The sequence below is a fragment of the Rhinopithecus roxellana genome, chromosome 8, assembly GCF_007565055.1.
Source record: "Rhinopithecus roxellana isolate Shanxi Qingling chromosome 8, ASM756505v1, whole genome shotgun sequence".
Lineage (NCBI taxonomy): Eukaryota > Metazoa > Chordata > Mammalia > Primates > Cercopithecidae > Rhinopithecus > Rhinopithecus roxellana.
In genome coordinates, this window is record NC_044556.1 from 40,338,008 (window position 1) to 40,351,136 (window position 13,129).

The following is a 13,129-nucleotide window of genomic DNA, read 5'->3' on the forward strand; positions in this document are numbered from 1 at the left end:
TACTAAAAATACAAAAATTAGCTGGACAAAAATTAGGTGGTGGGCGCCTGTAATCCCAGCTACTCGGGAGGCTGAGGCAGGAGAAATGCTTGAACCAGGGAAGCAGAGGTTACAATGAGCCAAGATCTTGCAATCCAGTCTAGGTGACAGAGCAAGACTCTGCCTCAAAAAACAAAATAAAATAAAAATAAAGGGCAGTATAAGATAAGAGCACGAAGTATGGTTCAAACATCCCCTCAATTAGTACTACCATTAAGGAAAAGTGTATGGAGGTGCCTTAAGAAAACTAAGAATATAAATTTAGTCAGGCGTGGTAGTACACGCCTGTAGTCCCAGCTACTCAGGAGGCTGAGGTGGGTCACCTGAGCCTAGGAGGTCAAGGCTGCAGCGAGCCGTGATCATGTCACTGCAGTCTACCCTGGGCGACAGAGTGAGACCTTGTCTCAAATACTAAAAATAAATAAAAATAATAAAAATTTTTAAAAAATTAACAATAGAATTTACCATGTGACAGTGTGGCATGGTGGCTCACGCCTGTAATCCCAGCACTTTGGGAGGCCAAGGCGGGAGGATTGCTTGAGCCCAGGAGTTTGAGACCAGCCCAGATAACATGGTGAAACCCCGTCTCTACTAAAAATACAAAAGACTAGCTGGGTGTGGTGGCATATGCCTGTAATCCCAGCTACTCAGGAGGCTGAGGCAGGAGAATCACTTGAACCCGGGAGGCGGAGGTTGCAGTGAGCCGAGATGATGCCACTGCACTCCAGCCCAGGCGACAGAGTGAAACTCTGTCTCAAAAATATAAATAAATAAAAATGCAAAAGTTAGCCAGGCGTGGTGGCACGTGCTTCTCAGGAGGCTGAGGTACAAGAATTGCTTGAACCCAGGAGGCGGAGGTTGCAGTGAGCCGAGATTGTGCCACTGGACTCCAGCCTGGGTGACACAGCAAACTCTGTCTCAAAAAAAAAAAAAAAAAAAAAAATTAGACCAGGCATGGTGGCTCACACCTGTAATCCTAGCACTTTGGGAGGCCAAAATGGGAGAATCACTTGAGGCCAGGAGTTTAAGACCAGCCTGGTCAACACAGTGAGACCCCCACCTCTAATTTTTGTTTTTTTTAAGATGAAATAGAAAATAAAAGAGGGACCTCACTCAGAAATTTTTTACAAAATAAAAATAAATAAAACTTTAACATCCTGGCTAACACGGTGAAACCCCGTCTCTACTAAAAATACAAAAAACTAGCCGGGCGAGGTGGCGGGCGCCTGTAGTCCCAGCTACTCGGGAGGCTGAGGCAGGAGAATGGTGTAAACCCGGGAGGCGGAGCTTGCAGTGAGCTGAGATCCGGCCACTGCACTCCAGCCTGGGAGACAGAGCCAGACTCCGTCTCAAAAAAAAAAAAAAAAACTTTAAAATGGGCCCAGTCCGGTGGCTTAAACTTGTAATCCCAGCACTTTGGGAGGCCAATGAAGGCAGATCACTTGAGGTCAGGAGTTCGAGACCAGCCTGGCCAACATGGTGAAACCTCAGCTCTATGAAAAATACAAAAATTAGCTGGGAATGATGGCAGGCACCTTTGTCTGTAGTCCCAGTTACTCGGGTGACTGAGGCAGGAGAATTGCTTGAACCCAGGAAGCGAAGGTTACAGTGAGCACCAAGCTTGCGCCACTGCACTCCAGCCTGGGTGACAGAGCGAGACTTGGTCTCAATAGTAATAATAATAATACAAATTTTTAAATTTTTAAAATTAAAAGTAGCTGGGCATGGTGGTGCACATTTGTAGTCCTAGCTACTAGGGAGGCTGAGGTGAGAGGATCGCTTGAGCCTGGGAAGTGGAAGTTATAGTGAGCCAAAATCATGCCGCTGCACTCCAGTCTGGGTGATAGAGTAAGACCCTAGCTCAGAAAAAAAAAAAAAAAAAAAAAAAAAAAAAATATATATATATATATATATAAATATAAATATATGTAACCCGGTCAGGCACGGATATATATATACACACACATGTAACCCGGTCGGGCACGGTGGCTCATGCCTGTAATCCCAGCACTTTGGGAGGCTGAGGCGGGCAGATCACCTGAGGTCAGGAGTTCCAGACCAGCCTGAGCAATATGATGAAACCCCGTCTCTACTAAAAATATAAAAATTAGCCAGGCATGGTGGCAGGTGCCTATAATACCAGCTACTCGGGAGGCTGAGGCAGGAGAATCGCTTGAATCCAGGAGGCGGAAGTTGCTGTGAGCCGAGATTGCGCCATTGCACTCCAGCCTGGGCAACAAGAGCAAAACTCCATCTCAAAAAAAATTACCATAGGACAGCCTGGGCAATATGGTGAAACTCTGTCTCTACAAAAAATACAAAAATTAGCTGAGTGTGGTGGCATGTGCCTGTTGTACCAGATACTCAGGGGGCTGAGGTGGAAGGATCACTTAAGCCCAGGAAGTCGAGGCTGCAGTGAGCTGTGATTATGCCACTGCACTCCAGCCTGGGCAACAGAGTGAGACCTTGCCTCAAAAAAAAAAAAAAAAGAATGACTATATGATCCAATAATTCCACTTCTCTAGGTGTTTACCCAAAAGATTTGAAATCAGTTTGCCAAAGAGGTGTCTGCACTCCCATGTTCACTACAGCATTATTCACAGTAGCCAAGTTACAGAAGCAACCTAAGTGTCCACCAACAGATGAATGGATGAAGAAAATGTGGTATTTATACACAGTGGAATAGTATTCAGCCTTAAAAAAGGAAATTCTGTCATTTGCAGCAACATGGATAGAACTGGAGAATGTTATGCTAAGTGAAATAAGCCAAACAGACAAAGTATACAAATAGCACATGTTCTCACTTACATGTAGAATCTAAAAGAATGTACTTCGTGGCCAGGCACGGTGGCTCAAGCCTGTAATCCCAGCACTTTGGGAGGCCGAGACGGGGGGATCACGAGGTCAGGAGATCGAGACCATCCTGGCTAACATGGTGAAACCCCGTCTCTACTAAAAACTACAAAAAACTAGCCGGGCGAGGTGGCAGGCGCCTGTAGTCCCAGCTACTCGGGAGGCTGAGGCAGGAGAATGGCGTGAGCCCGGGAAGCGGAGCTTGCAGTGAGCCGAGATCGTGCCACTGCACTCCAGCCTGGGCGACAGAGCGAGACTCCGTCTCAAAAGAAAAAAAATGTACTTCATAGAAGCAGAGTACAATGGTGGTTACCACTGAGGAGATGATGGTCAAAGGGTACAAAATCTCAGACAGGAAGAATAAGTCTGAGGGTATTTTTGAGATCTATTGCACAACATGGTGAATATAGCTAATAACAGTGTATTACACATTTCAAAACTGCTGAGAGTGAATTTCGAATGTTCTCACCACACACAAAAAAAATAAGCATTTGAAGTGACAGCTATGTTAGTTTGATTTAATTATTCTACAGTATTCATAATTCTTAACATGGTGTATCCTACAGATACAATGATAAATTGTCAACTTACAATAAAAATGTTGCATCCCCTCAAAGAATCTCCTGTTTGTATTTGTGCTTCCTTTCATGTAAGTCCTTCCCCTTGTCACTCCCACCCCTCCCATATCACTGCCACCTCTCATTCTGTTATCAATCTGCGTTCTGTACTTCCTGACTCAAAACTCCTGAGAAGTCTCTCTGATGAATCTCACCTTGCTCCTTTTCACTAGGTGTCCCTACATCACTCATTTGTTTAGGGTGGCATCATATTAATTCGGGTTCATTTGTGCCTGCTCTGTAAACATTATGTTTTTCACATATATTCTTGACTTTACTCTGACGGCAAAGGGTATTTCTTTTTTTTTTCTTTCTGTTTTTTTTTTTTTTTTTTGAGACAGAGTTTTGCTCTTGTTGCCCAGGCTGGAGTGCAATGGTGTGATCTCGGCTCACTGCAACCTCTGCCTCCCAGGTTCAAGCGATTCTCCTGCCTCAGCCTCCCTAGTAGCTGGGATTACAGGCATGTGCCACCATGCCCAGCTAATTTTGTATTTTTAGTAGAGACGGGGTTTCTCCTTATTGGTCAGGCTGGTCTAGAACTCCTGACCTCAGGTGATCCCCCTCCTCGGCCTCCCAAAGTGCTGGGATTACAGGCGTGAGCCACCGGGCCCGGCCCAGCAAAGGGTATTTCTTATAGTTGAATACTTCTTGCCAGTAGTCAGTACACAATGAGTTTAATTACTAACTGCTATCAAATATATATATATTTTTTAAACCTGTAAGGGAAATCCATCTTGGTATTTAAATGTGGGGGATAAAGGAAAGGGTGGCAAAGGAAAGCACAACCATCTACCAAGTGCTTCCTATGTATCAGGCAATTTACTCATTTTTCATTTAATCCTTATAACATTTCAAAGTAGGCATTATTATCATCTCAACTTTATGGTAAAGAAAGTAAGGCTCAGAGATAAAATAGGATGGGGCAGAACCAGGATCAGAACCAGTTCCGGTGCCCGTGCTTTTATGGGAACACCACACTGAGCTGTCTGCTGTCCAGGTCTGAGATTCACACTCACTAGATCCCACACAACACAGCTGAGAGAGCATGAGGCACAAAATCAGAAGCACTGCTTTGAGTCTTAGCTCTGCCCCTTACTGGCTGAGGGATCCCGCTATTTAACTTCCCCAAGCCTAAGGTGCAAATAATACTTACCCATGTCACAACCACAGGACCTACTGTCAGTGAAAATGATACAAACTAAAATTCTAAACAAAGTTCAAAAAGTATTATTTTCTCTGGTTTGCCAAGATATCAAACTCACCCAAGAAAAGACTTAAGCACCTGGCACCTAAGCATTTTCTACATTTTCTCTCTGTTCTAAACTAACTCTCACTGCCCCTTATAGACTCCTGACCATCTCTCTTGTCTTTTGACCATAAAGACTGATCTCCTTTCTGGCAGACCACACAGAACCACCTCACTATGGGGTATACAAGGTTTTCATGCAGTCCTCAAATACGTTTTAACTTTGACATCCTTAGGCAACAGGTCCAATGGCAACAATCTGAAATAAACAAATTTCATCCAAATTTAAGATGATTACATTTATAAAACTATACAAGCATATTCTTATTTTTCAGATCCTTTGAAAAACAAAAAGTGGCTACTGTGAGACTGTAGCAGGCAAAATGTCCCACAGCTAATAGAACTGAAGGCCAGATCCAAGGTGGAAAGAAAATTCAATTTCTCTGTAAATGTCACAGATCGTTTCCATTATACTGACAACCTGAGTTTATAGTTTAAAAGCACACACACAAAAAAAACCTGTACAAAGACTTCAGAACAGTCTATTTCTAGATTTAGAGGATTGCTATGGCTACTCACAATCACTCTTCTCTTTGAACACCTTTTTCCCTTGAGACATGGTCTAGCTCTGCCGTGCCCAGGCTGGAGTAGAGTGGCGCAATTATAGCTCACCGTAACCTCAAACTCCTGGTCTCAAGCAATCTTCCTGCCTCAGCCTCCCAGGCAGCTGGGACTACAGGCACTTGCCCACCATGCTCAGCTATTTTATTTTTTAAATTTTTTTGTAGAGATAAAAGGCGGGGTCTCACTCTGTTGCCCAGGCTGGTCTCAAACTCCTGTCCTCAAGCAATTTACCTGCCTTGGCCTCCCAAAGTGTTGGGATTGCAGGCATGAGCCACTGCACCCAGCCCAAACATCTTATATAAAACTTCTACTGACCCCTATTATAAATCATCTCATGACACACCATAAACGACAGACTCCCTTAAACAGAACACTAAAATAACAACTTCAAAAATGAGGCAAGGTGGGGATGGCCAGGCACAGTGGTTTACCCCTATAATCCCAGCATTTGGAGAGGCCCAGATGGGAGGATTGCTTGAGCCCAGGAGTTTGAGACAAGTCTGGGCACTGTAGACAGACCTCATCTCTACCAAAAAATTTTAAAAATTAGCCAGACATGGTGGCTCTTGCCTGTAATCCCAGCACTTTGGGAGGCCGAGGTGGGCAGATCACAAGGTCAGGAGTTCGAGACCAGCCTGGCCAATATGGTGAAACCCCATCTCTACTAAAAATACAAAAATTAGTCGGGGATGGTGGCGGGCACCTGTAGTCCCAGCTACTCAGGAGGCTGAGGCAGGAGAATCGCTTGAACCCGGGAAGTGGAGGTTGCAGTGAGCCAAGATCATGCCACTGCATTCCAGCCTAGGCGACAGATGAGACTATGTCTCAAAAAAAAAAAAAAAAAAAAAAAAAATTTTAAATCAGCCATATGCCTATACTCCCAGCTGCTCAGAAGGCTGAGGTGGGAGGACTGCTTGAGCCAAGGAGGTCAAGGCTGAAGTAAGCTAAGATTGTGCCACTACACTCCAGGCTGGGCAACAGAGCAGGACCCTGTCTCAAAAAAAAAAAAAAAAAAAAAAAGGAAAGAAAAATGAGGCAGGAGGATCACTTGAGCCCCAGGGGTTTGAGGCCAGCCCGGAGAACATCATAAGACCCCCATCTCCACAAACAAAAAAATTTTTTTCTTTTTTTTTTTTTTTGGTGAGACAGAGTCTCACTCTATGGCCCAGGCTGGAGTGCAGTGGTGCAATCTCAGCTCACCGCAAGCTCCGCCTCCTGGGTTCACCCCATTCTCCTGCCTCAGCCTCCCAAGAAGCTGGGACTACAGGTGTCCACCACCATGCCCGGCTAATTTTTTGTATTTTTAGTAGAGATGGGGTTTCACCGTGTTAGCCAGGATGGTCTCGATCTCCTGACCTGGTGATCCGCCCGCCTCGGCCTCCCAAAGTGCTGGGATTACAGGTGTGAGCCACCGCACCTGGCTTTTTTTTTTTTTTTTTTTGAGATGGAGTCTCACTCTGTCACCCAGGCTGGAGTGCAGTGGCACGATCTTGGCTCACTGCAACCTCTGTCTCCCGGGTTCAAGCAATTCTCTACCTCAACCTCCCGAGTAGCTGGGATTACAGGCATGTGCCACCACGCCCAGCTAATTTTTATATTTTTAGTAGAGACAGGGTTTCACCATCTTGGCCAGGCTGGTCTTGAACTCTTGACCTCGTGATCCACCCGCCTCGGCCTCCCAAAGTGTGGGATTTACAGGCATGAGCCACCATGCCCCGCAAAAAAATTTTTTAAAAACATAGCCAGGTACAGTGGCACATTACTGTGGTCCCAGCTGCTGGGGAGACTGAGGCAGGAGGGTTGCTTGAACCCAGGAGGTAGAGGCTGCAGTGAGCCATAATTAAGCCACTACATTCCAGCCTGGGCAAAAGACTGAGACCCTGTCTCATTTAAAAAAAAAAAGAAGGCCGGGCGCGGTGGCTCAAGCCTGTAATCCCAGCACTTTGGGAGGCCGAGACGGGCGGATCACGAGGTCAGGAGATCGAGACCATCCTGGCTAACACGGTGAAACCCCGTCTCTACTAAAAATACAAAAACTAGCCGGGCGAGGTGGTGGGCGCCTGTAGTCCCAGCTACTCGGGAGGCTGAGGCAGGAGAACGGCGTAAACCCAGGAGGTGGAGCTTGCAGTGAGCTGAGATCTGGCCACTGCACTCCAGTCCGGGCGACAGAGCGAGACTCCGCCTCAAAAAAAAAAAAAAAAAAAAAAAAAAAAAAAAGAAAGAAAGGAAAGAAAGAAAAAGAAAGAAAGAAAGAAAGAAAGAAAGAAAGAAAGAAAGAAAGAAAGAAAGAAAGAAAGAAAGAAAGAAAGAAAGAAAGAAAGAAAGAAAAGAAAAGAAAGAAAGAAACTCTGCACCCATTAAACAGTAACTCTTTATCCTCACCTACCCCCAGCCCCTGGTAACTGCTATTCCACTTTCTGTCTCTATGAATTTGACTTTTCTAGGTACCTCATATAAGTGGAACTATACAATATTTGTCCTTTTGTGACTGGCTTACTTTACTTAGCATATTGTCTTCAAGGTCCATCCATGTTGTAGCACCTATCAGAATTTCATTCCTTTTCAAGGCTGAATAATATCCTAACGTGTGCACGTACCACATTTTATCTACTGTTGATGAACACTTGGGTTGTTGCCACCTTTGGCTACTGGGAGTATTGCTGCTATGAACACTGGCGTACAAGTATCTGTTTGAATCTCCACTTTTGATTCTTTTCACCTAGGAATGAAATTGGTGGATCATCATTCTGTTTGTTTAACCTTTTGAGGAACTGCCAACCTGTTTTCCTCAGGAGTATATTAAATGGAGGTTGTGGAGTCAACTTCCAGAGAGTGCTAAAGACCAGCAAATGGCCATCTGAATGGGTCTGTGCCATTAGATCAAGGAAGAAGGGCAATGCTAGAAACACCGAAGCATCCAGGGCTGAGAGTGTCCTCGGCCACAACAGGCACACATTGGTTTTGAGGAACAAACTGTTGAGTTTGTTAATAAGAAAGTACTGTATTTCTTCTTGGCCTCACGAGAACCTGAGCCTCAATGGCCACCACTGTCCTCTCTGTTCCAGCTGCCAAGAGTGACGAGACACACATACCCTGAGATTGCTGAGCAAGAACGGAAACAGACATTTTCCATTAAGCTAGGTCCTGTGGGATCTGCTAATCTATCAGAGCCTCATTCCCCATGGCAGCCTCTCTCTTATCTTCCCAGGCTCTGGCTCTGAGACACTCCCTCTCCAAAAAGCAATCACTAGCTGCCAGGACTAAAAGCCAAGGAAGAAATAACCCAAGAACAGACGCCCCCTAAGCCCCACACCTGGGGGCTCCAAACCCTAATCATTACTATTATCCCCATTTGCTAGATTCATCAACCTTTTTTACTCTTTTGTTTTTGTTTTTGTTTTTTTGAGACGGAATCTCGCTTTGTCGCCCAGGCTGGAGTGCAGTGGCACCATCTGGGCTCACTGCAAGCTCCGCCTCCCGGGTTCACGCCATTCTCCTGCCTCAGCCTCCGAATACCTGGGACTACAGGCGCCCGCCACTACGCCCGGCTAAGTTTTTGTATTTTTAGTAGAGATGGGGTTTCACCGTGTTAGCCAGGATGGTCTGGATCTCCTGACCTCGTGATCCGCCCACCTCGGCCTCCCAAAGTGCGGGATTACAGGCGTGAGCCACCGCGCCCGGCAACCTTTTTTACTCTTAAGTCTCAAGTACCTGCTGCTAGGATACCGTTTTCACTCCCATTTTTGCACTCCTCATTTGTATTGCTTTCTGCTTTCTGGTTGCCCCAGGCTCTTCCTTCTATGTTTTCAATAGACACCCTGATAAACACAACAAATCTCATCCAAGTTCAAATACAATCGCAGCTACCCACAGACTGTGTTTTCAGGCAAATCACCTCTGTTCTCTAAACTCCTGATTTCTTCTTTATAAACTAAAGGTAAGTGTCAGACATTAAGCAGGTGCCCTACACATATAAGCACACTCTCCCTTCCCTTTAGCTAGGGCTAAAACTTAGCTAAATCCACTGCAGGCAATTCTTATTTGGCTCCTAGAAGTGACAAAAATTAGTGAAATGTGTCTCAGAGCTTCAAATTGTCTACTATCTGGGTAAACAATCCGAAAGTGGTGATAAATACTAATCCAGATAACCCTAAAATTTCTGTGTGCTTTGGAACACGCATTATATGATAGAAAACTCTTCCAGCAGGCTTAGTCTTCTGATTTTGGTTTTTCATATGCTAGGGGAAGTCTGCCTCCCCAAGCCTATGAAATCAACCAGTGTAGCCTGGGTCACAGCAAGAAGGGCAAAAGAAGGGATGATTGTCCATTCTATGGATCATTCCTAATTCCTCACAAAAATCAAAAACTGACTGAATTTAATTTTGGAATACACCTGGAGGGAGAATTTGGTACTACGCTGATTGCAGATGATTGGGTAATATGACCCAAATCAAAGCAACCAAATTCTCACTCCAGGAAAACCAGAACTGAGACTACCATCGTAGTTCAATCGGGACCAATCTCTAAAAGGAAAGAAATAAAAACCAAGGTGTGGGTGGCCATCTTTCACCTACAACAAAGGTTAAGAAGCTAATCCGCAGAGATATAATGAATCAAGGCCAGGAGCAGTGGCTCATACCTGTAACCCCAGCACTTTGGGAGGCCAAGGCAGGCAGATCAGTTGAGCCCAGGAGTTTGAGACCAGCCTTGGCAACATGGTGAAACTCCATCTCTACTAAAAATACAAAAATTAACCAGTCTCATAACCTGGTCTCAAAATAAATAAATAAATATATTAAAATTTTAAAATAAAATAAATTTTTTTAAAAAAATGAATCAAATGTGCAAAGAACAGCTGTGTAGAGATCCCCAACAGATCTCAGGTTCCTGATGCAGGTTCCTTCTGAGGTACCACAGTATATTTATGATGCATTACCATTTAAGGCCAGGCATGGTGGCTCACATCTGTAATCCCAGCACTTCGAGAGGCCAAGGTAGAAGGGCTGCTTGGGCTCAAGAGTTCAAGACCAGCCTGGGCAACATAGCGAGACAACATCTCCATTTATTTAAAAAAGAAAAGGAAAAAAAAAAATTTAAACTACCTTGAGTTGGCTTCTAACACTTGCAACAAATGAAATCTAACCCCCAATCTGCTCTGCCTTCTGTATTCCCTCAATAAATAGCAACACCACCCCCCAGCTGCCTGAGGCAAAATGCAGTGGGGGTCAACCTTGAATCCTCTCCTTAGTGTAACATCTAATCAATCCTCTAGTCTTATCACTTCCCCCTCCTAAATGTATCTCGATGCTCCAGTTCTCTCCATCCCCTAGTTCATCATCCAGGCCACCAGCCTCTCACATTCTGCCAGTCTTGCTCCCTCCAAGTTCCTCACAACTCTGTGATCAGAGATTTCTTGCCTTTAAGGGGTCTTCACTACCTCCAAATAAGGTAGAAAGACCCTAGCATGGCATCCAAGGCCCATTATCTGGCCTCAGCCTCTCTCTCTCTAGCCCCATTCTCTCAGCACTCCCCACCCTCTCAAATGCTCCAGCCACCGTGCTTAACTCACCTGAGGTTCCCTGAAAGCATTCTCGCTCTTTGTCCTCCAAGCTTTCATACATTGTTTCCTCTGCTGTGCTGCTCCCATACTACCCTTTCATCAGCCTTATCTCTGCTTAGACATCTCCCCCTAGAGGGCTCCCCAACCTCCCAAGACTGGACTAATGCCCACTAGGTGTACTCCAACGGCACCAGTTTATCCCAGTCCTTCTCTGCCTTTATCTAAAATCTATTTCCTTTTGTTTTCTCCAGTAGATCATAAGCTCCTTTTGGGCTGGGGCTATCATGTTCACATTCTTAGCTCCAGGTACAAAGAAAGAGCTCCATATCAATTGAATGAAATGGCTGAGAGTTAATTACTTCTAATTACTTCTACTTCACCACCAAACTCTAAAGGGAAATTATTTACTTAAGGAAACCTAATTCATTCTTTCAACTGTGTACTAAGAGCCTACTAAGTGTAAGACATAGAGCTCAGAACCAGAGGGGCTTAGAACTGGAGGGGGCACAGCTCTTTTAAAGACAATGACAATGGTTGGCTGGTGCAGTGGCTCACGCCTGTAATCCCAGCACTTTGGAAGGCCAAGGTGGTCAGATCACCTTAGGTCAGGAGTTCAAGACCTGCCTGACCAACAAGGAGAAATCCCAGTCTCTACCAAAAATACAAAATTAGCTAGGTGTGGTGGCGCATGCCTGTAATCCCAGCTACTCTACTCCGGAGGCTGAGGCAGGAGAATCGCTTGAACCCTGGAGGCAGAGGTTGTGGTGAGCCGAGATTGTGTCATTGCACTCCAGCCTGGGCAATAAGTGAAACTACATCTCAAAAGATAAATAAAGACAAAGGTTACCCTCACCTGACCATCTTGAACATTCTTAGGCTACCTTTCTGCAGGAATTACCTGTTCCAAGAACAAAAAGACCAACTTGAACAGAACAAAAATGGGAAACTCAACCAGCAAGGGCTAGGACTTTAATTAGCCATGTCACTGTTCACTTCAGAAATTCAGTGAATGCTTACAAAGGAGGGTAAGCATTACAAAGGAGTCTTCAGAGTTTTCTGACACCTCAGCCAACCTAAATGGCAGGTTCTACATCCTCTCCCAACTTTCTATAATGCTACCTTCACAGCGCTAGAAATGAGCCTTTCCATGTCCGTGTAGACTGTTTTTATTTGTCTCATTCAGGGATCTTTCCTTGTTCCAGGTTAAATCAAAGCCAAGGTAAGTTTCCATGAAGCAATAAAAGGCATTTTTTTGGATCCTAGACTTAGGATGACACACTCTTAGGTGTGAAAGAAGGGGAAAATAAAATGGAAGAAAGTGACCAGGCGCAGTGGCTCACGCCTGTAATCCCAGCACTTTGGGAGGCCAAGGCGGGCGGATCACGAGGTCAGGAGATCGAGACCATCCTGGCTAACACAGTGAAACCCCGTCTCTACTAAAAATAGAAAAAAATTAGCCGGGTGTGGCGGCGGGCGCCTGTAGTCCCAGCTACTCGGGAGGCTGAGGCAGGAGAATGGCGTGAACCCGGAAGGTGGAGCTTGCAGTGAGCAGAGATCCCGCCACTGCACTCCAGCCTGGGCGACAGAGCGAGACTCCGTCTCAAAAAAATAAATAAATACATACATACATACATACATACATAGCAGGCTAGGGAAGTCCTCACAGAAAACAGGCCTTTTAGGCCAAGTGAGGTGAGGGAGAGAATATTAGGATATCCGAGGGAAGAAATTTAAGGAACAGCAGGTAAGAATGAAAATGGTTCCTAGGCAGAGCTGGGAGTCTGAAGAAAAGCAAAGGCAATGAATTTCTCTCTGGTAAGTAATTCTAAGCAGTACCTGCTCCCAGGCTTAAATCTCTCCTTTATCTCCAAAGCCCTCACTCCAGAAGAAGCCTTGTATTTTTCCACTGTCACATATAGAAACAGGTAAGACTCGCTGCCTCTTCTAGAAACAGTACCCAAGCATCCTAATTCACCTAGCTTTGACTATGGCTAAATGGTGAAAATGACGCACAGATCTGAGGTTCAGAGAGACTGAACCTTAATCTTCACTCTGCCCTTTACCAGGTAAAATCGTGCATGCTGGACACCTGTTTCTCATCTGTAAAACAATAATATGTTACCTCCCAGAGCTCTGTAATAATTGAAAGAAGGGACCAATGAACGGCAAATGATCTGCACTCAACAAATA

The 13,129-nt window shown here is 45.0% G+C and overlaps 1 protein-coding gene across 2 annotated transcripts in view; it reads right to left on the bottom strand.

The window, feature by feature from the left end:
- Positions 1-13,129, bottom strand: part of PRCC (proline rich mitotic checkpoint control factor) — a 36,371-nt gene that overhangs the window by 21,944 nt on the left and 1,298 nt on the right. The gene's annotated exons all lie outside the window — the stretch shown is intronic.